This window comes from Camelus dromedarius, chromosome 4, assembly GCF_036321535.1.
Source record: "Camelus dromedarius isolate mCamDro1 chromosome 4, mCamDro1.pat, whole genome shotgun sequence".
In the NCBI taxonomy this organism is placed as follows: Eukaryota; Metazoa; Chordata; class Mammalia; order Artiodactyla; family Camelidae; genus Camelus; species Camelus dromedarius.
The window spans coordinates 49,487,137-49,493,673 of NC_087439.1; positions in this window are offsets into that span (position 1 = coordinate 49,487,137).

Genomic DNA, 6,537 nt, shown 5'->3' on the forward strand with positions numbered 1-6,537 from the left:
TAGACTTGACCAAGGGGTCCCCTGGGACCACTCTGCGGGGCTGTGTCACTTGAGTTCTCCTTAGCGCTAGCCTAGATTTAGTACAAGGGTCCTAGCCCCGCAACTAATGGTAGGGCAGAAGGCAGCGGGAGGAAGATGGAGGGCGTGAGAGTGCCCAACCCAGGAACAGGCACTCGAGCTTCGAGCTTCGGTAGTCCAACTCTTCCTTTACGAATGAAGTTTAGAGAAGCAGCTAGACAGAAAACCCGGGCATCACCAGAGTCCCAATTTCTGCTGACCCTTTGCCATGCGGTGAGAGGCGCATGTGCACGCATCTGCCTGCCCACAGCAACAACGGAGGCCCTTGGGACAGTGTGAAGTTAGCAAGCGCCCTGCATTAACACTGGTGGCACGTTATAGAAAAGCCCCTGTAGTGTCCCGGCTCTTTGAAAACGGGAGGCCACGCTCTCCCTAGAACAACGTCTAGGGGTCCGACACTTTCCAGGAAATCTCCGGATGTTTCAGGGCAACCCCGCGATAGCTTTTCTAGCCGCCAGTCCCTGGTAGCGGATACCAGGCCTGCGGGGCCAGAGGTTGGCGCCTCTACTACCGGGAAAACGTTGCGGGCGGGGCCTGCCCTGCCCCAGCGCTCCTTCCCGGCCCTGCCCGGGCGGCTGCCGAGTCCATGTCCCCACTCGGCGCGACTGGCCAACACCCGGCTCCCTTGACCCTCGCTGCACAACTGACTCAGGTGCGATAGGTGTCAAGTCTTAGTCCAGGTCCAAAGTCTGGGTCCAGGGCCGCTCCCAACAAGCCCTCAGCTGCCTCTGTGTATGCGGCTGCGGACTCAACCTTGACATCCCCTGGTTACTACAGGATAGCGCATCTGTGACCTCTTTTTTTTAGCTTCTGTTTCTTCAAAGAAAAAGGGAGTTGGAACCGAAGGTGGCCGTGGGACCTGGAGTTACCATCGGGCCAAAAGCCAACGTTTATTTCCCTTCCCTTTCTCTTAAAAAAAAAAAAAAAAATCCCCGGCCCTACAAGGCCACTAATGCCCAAGGACAGAATTGTAAGAGGGACGGAAAGCCCTCGGTGATTTTCGCCGGCGCCGCGAGTCTGGATGCTGGTAGAAGCCGGCGGGAGCGGACCTGCTTCGCGTCAGGAGCACCAGGGTCGGGCCCCGCGGTGTTGGCCCCACTTCCGGGCCTGCGAGGACGCGGCGGGCCAGGCTTGGCCGGCTAGGGGAGCGGAGAGATAGCCAGGCAGGGCTCTGAGAGCGCCAGCGCCCGACCTGGTCGATGCCCCCTCGGTAACGCGAGCCCTTCTTAGCGGGATTCCGCTCCCGCATCCTGGTCGGCGCTCATTAGTTGGAGAAAGGACTCTTGGCAAGTCGTCTCGGCACTTTTAGAGCCAAGTTCCTGAGGGTCTAGGCCTGTATCTGTTCCCCGCCCGCCAGCCACCCCTGTCCCCTAGCCCCCAGAAACCGCGTAGGCCCCCACGAGCTGGGGAAAGTTCAGGTTTGCACAGCAAGAGGAGGATAGAGGTCAAGAGTTCTGTCGGTCACCCGCCAAAGAGGGGCCGGGACTCCAGGAACACAAGGGAGGTCTTCCACTTCTCAGTTTTCAAAGTGTGAAAGTTTCTAATGCACAGAGTTCATCTGGGTTCACTCTCCATAAGCCCCAACGACCTCCTATCCTAAGAAGACACTTGCCAGTAGGACTTAGTTAAGGCCAACCAGGAGCAAGTCTGATGGTAGTCTTTCAAAAGCCTCCTAAGGAGGGCAGATATAGAGGTCCCTTTTCCATGCGGGGAAACTAAGCTTTCAACAGAAGATTCCAGAAGCTTAAGCCTGCACTTACCTGGCACAGCCGGTCCCCCAGCCTCCTGGGTCAGCTGCTCTGCCTCATCTGGAACCTTCCCCGTTTCCCACCGGTCCCCTTGAATTACTTGCGTTGGACTCCTCAAGGGCAGAACTTCAGGGTCCGCTTCTGTCTCCCAGAATGCTTCCGGGGCGGGGTGAACAGCGCGGTTCCCAGCCGCGATCCGCCCCACCCCTGGGGGCCTCCGAACAAGGTGCTTCAAAAATACCGTCCCTCCACTTGATGAGACGACCGCCCATCAAGCTGTCGTCGCCAGTGCCGTCAGCCCTAAGTCCCTGTAGCCCGGTGGGTCCTGCGCACCCAAGACCCGCCCTGTGCAGTCACCCCAGTTCTGCCTATAAATTTCAAAAGCGGCCACCGAAGCTCAGACCGGAAACAGACGTGAAGGGCTTATACCCTTGAGCGCGCCCAATCCGGATCTCCCGCCCAGCAGGCCTTCTCTCTTGCCTGCCAGCGTGAAGGATGACAGGAACAGTAACTACAATGGCTATCATTTACTAACTACGTGCCCAGCAAACTTTAAAAGGTTTTATTGTCTAGAACAAGCCTTTCAACAACCCAAACGAAATAATTTCTATTATTATGCCCATTTTACAGATGAGAAAACTGAGGTGCAGGCAGGTTAATAGATCAATTACCTGAGCTCCATCCAGGAAGAATCTGCTTTCTCCCCACTTTAATTTTAGATAGGATGTGGAGCGTGTTGGTAAGGGAGGCAGCATGTGTTCTGCAGGGCTCTACTGGGCTCTCTGATCCTTTGGTTCTCCCATGTCACCCATCAACAAACCATAGGGAGCATCTCCAGGGACTCTGCTAGAGAAGAGGCAGGGCAAGGGGAGGCAGAACTCAGCTGAGAACCTCAACCTAGAGACAGACTCATCTCACCTGGCTCTGGATGTTTTAGTTGTACAACCCTGGGCAAGTTGCTTAACCACTTTCAGCTTCTGTTTTCTCAGCTATAAAATAGGAGTGCATAATGCAGGTGGGCAACTTTTAAGATCCTTGTGAGGATTAGATGAAGAGACTTCCTTTTTCCTCTTCTTTTCCCTTTGGTTTCCTCATGGTGCCCAGGATGTAGTTATGCTCATGATAAGGTATTTTTCTCCCTTTTTGCATTTCTGAAAGTAGCACATAGTGCCTCCCACCCTATCCTACTCACTGCCTGACTCTGCCCACGCACCAGTAGAAGTAAGTGATGCTCTTCCTTCAACCTCAGGCCTAAACCTAGCAAGCCTCTGGGGAGGAGCATTCCTCAGACTTACCTTGGCCTCAGTGAGTGAGTGGCCAAAGGAGGGTGCAAGTCCAGGTCCGCAGACTCCCCACTCCTTCCTATTAACCAGGCCAATTAACATGTAGAACTTACTCTAATGACATGCTCTACCTAGTGTGAGCTTTACACATATTAACTCAATCTCCCCAACAATCCATTAAAGAAGGACAACCGCTATTCCATGAATGAGGAAATTGAGGCACAAAAGGACTAGTAATTTGCCTGTGGTCACACAATCAATGAGTAACAGAGGGGGGATTCAAATTACTAGGATTTATTGTCTCTTACATTGGGGGAGGGTAAGCAGTGGGGGAGGGTAGAAACACCCATGCCAGGGTAGGAAGCCAGTTAGAACCTGAGTCCAAAAGATTTCCCTACAGAACCTTTAGGTCCAGAGACTTGCAGGTGACAAGGCCCAGAGTGTCTGCCCACCATCAAACCATATTCTCTCTTGGCCCCAGCCCCCCCCCCGAGGAGCCACTCCCTACAAGCCCTGGACCCCGCTGCCTGAGAGGCCCATCTTCAAACTGCAGCTCTGTCCAGCATTATCCCCAGGCCTGGACCTATCTCAGACCTTACAGCTCCTGAATCTGATGCTGTCCCTGCCCAACTTCCATCATCAGTCTGTCACAGGCACTATTCCTTTCTGGGTCCAGGTCTCTCAACTCCATATGCCTAGGGCTCTTTACTGCTTGGAGATCTGGTCAAATTTCTAGGAAACTTCTGCCCCCTGCCCCCTCATCCCATTTTCTCTCCTCTAGAGACCCCCAGGGCATGGAAACTGGTGCAACCTCTGGGCCATTTCTTTTGTATTTGGGGAGTAGGAGTTGTTTCTTGGCAGATAGGAGGCTGCAGAGAGTTCTGGGCTCCGCATGGTGGATGTGGGGAGAATTGGACCCAGGAAAAAAACCCAATGCCCCTCAACCCCTAGTCCCTTTGAACTCCCCCTCACAGCACCCCAGCTGGGGACCACACCCAACTGGACCCTGAGTGTAAGTTACTACCTCTGGGGATCTCCTCCATGCCTTGCCTTCTGATTAAGGGTGACAGTTAAGGCAGCTGTTTCTGAGCTGGGCTTCTCCCACCCTCCATCCCTCCCATTAGCAGCCCTGGGTGCTTCAGGAGCCTTTGGCATATTCTCTGTCCCCATCATTTATTAATTTGTCCAGTCAACAAACATTTATTGAGCTTCTATTCTGCAGGGATCCAGAGCTAAAACTCAACACTTGCCCTCTCCAGCCACCAGACATTCAAGCCCAAGTGAGGAGAATTCAGTGATCCCTGAGGGGAAGGAGGAACAAATCAAAGAAGGTGGCTGAGGAGCTGACCCTCTGGGAGGAATAGGAATTGGAGCGGGGGCAGAAGCCAATTGGGGCATTCCTGAATAACCCTCTGGAGGTAACTTCCACATGGCCTCTCTCTGGACAGCCTGGTGGTCAGGGAGGAGGTGAGTGGGGCTGGGAGCCCGCTAAGCACCTTCCTGAACTGGTCACTTCACACAGCCCTGGGAACCTCCTGCAGTTGGGCCAGCAGAGCTCTGTCCACTACACATATAGAGGTGGTCTGTCCCAGAGCTGGACAGACGTTGCCTGCCCCTAACCATTTCTGGTCCCATGCATCTGAGTGGTGGTGGTCAACTTGTATAGAGCACCAGCACGCGCCCCCAGGTGATCTGGGCAGTCGAGGGTAGGGGAAGTGACCAACCTTGGCGAAATGAATGGGGAAGGGGGGTTATGTAGGCTAAGGCCAAGAGTTACTGCGAAAACTGCAGCCTTAAGCTTTTTCCCCCTCATTCTGGTCTCATTTGCGTCTCCTGGCTTCGTACCTCGGTCGTGACCACTTGGAAACCTCATGGAACAGGGAAACCACATTAGGGCCGGCAGCGAAGCTCTCGTGGCTCCTCCTCCAGAGGGTCCGTCCTCCATCCGCGGAGGGCGAGGAGGAGCGCGACCCAGCGGGGCGTCACATACCCCCGCCCCCACTACCCGGAGGGCGTTTGGAGACCCAGCCCTGCGGCGCGTGGACTGGAGCTGTCTTCCCCAGCACCCGGCTCTACCCCCGCCTTCCGGCTGCCCTTGCAGAAACGCTGGGCCACCTTTAGGTGCCTTCTCGCCTGGTCCTCCTGCCCTGGGTGCGGAATGGAGCTAGGAATGTCGGGGTGGGCATCTCCTGGCTGCGGAGTCCCCTGGCCCAGCGGCCGGCCAGGACTGAACCTAAGAAGGCAGAAGTTTCGGGTTCGGGTTCGAAGTGGCGATCTCGGCAGCCCTCCACCAAGAGGATCCGCCCAGAGCAGGGAAGGGCCTGCCTGGGATAGGCCCCCAAATGGGTTTGTGAGTGGTGGTGAGATAGGACACCTCACCCCAGGCCGCGCCTGCGGGCCGGCTGTTGTCCCCGAAGCCGCAGCCTTCAGCCCACTCAAGAAGTCCTTCCTTCTTGTTTGGTCAAAGCCAATGCAGATCTGCCCCATGGGAGCCCCCCCCCCCCCATACGGGTATCCTACCCGCACATACCTTTCTTTGAGGCCGAGACTTCTGGGGCAGCTTAGCCTAGTGGCTGAGATCAGAAACTCAGGATCTGGGCAGCGGGGGGCTGAACTCTGGTCTGCCACTTAGAAAAAGTGTCTATCACGCAGCTCAGCTTACCCCTCAGTAAAATGGAGATAATAACAGAAACTATCTCATCAGAGTGGGGTAAGAATTAAGTGAGTTAATATGTAAAAAGTGCCCTTAACAGTACCTGGCAAATGGAAAGCGCTAAAGGTTTTTTTTTTAAAAGGGGGGGGGGGGTGGCGGGAGCAGTGGTGAGGGGAGGCAGTGGAAGGTAATGAGTCCCTAGTGGAACACCCATTTTAATCCCTCGTCCCTCTCCGCGAAGCTTTCTGCCCAGGGGCTCTAATCTTGCCTGCCACAATTTGAGTCAGGCCTCGAGGCTGGCAAACCAGCGCTGCTTTCGTAGGGAGAGGGGAGGGAGATTGGGGCTTAGAAATCTAAGGCCAACCCTGTCCTCCTGCAGCTTCCACTCCTGGGAAGAACCTGGGCTAGACTACCACTCCCTCAGAAAAGCTGCTATATCTAGCAGGAGATCTACCAGGTTCCCCAGCAGTCTTGGCATGGGGGTAGAAACACAGGGGTCACCGCCTCCTTGACTCAGCTCTTGCCAAAGGGCTCATTAAAAACCCCGGTCTGCAATCCCTGTCCCAGGAATAAGTAAATCGTCTCCTAATCTGGCTTGGAGGAACCAAGGGTCTCAAGAAGTGGCCAGGTTTACCCTCTCAGTCCCCGCCCAAGTCTCCCTGAGAGGGCGAACGCCGGGCCACGCAGGGGCACCATACCGGGCCCAAGACTCGCTTTGAGACAGGGACAAATTATGGGCCAGGAAAGCCGAAGCGCTGGGCCGACGTCATGGCTG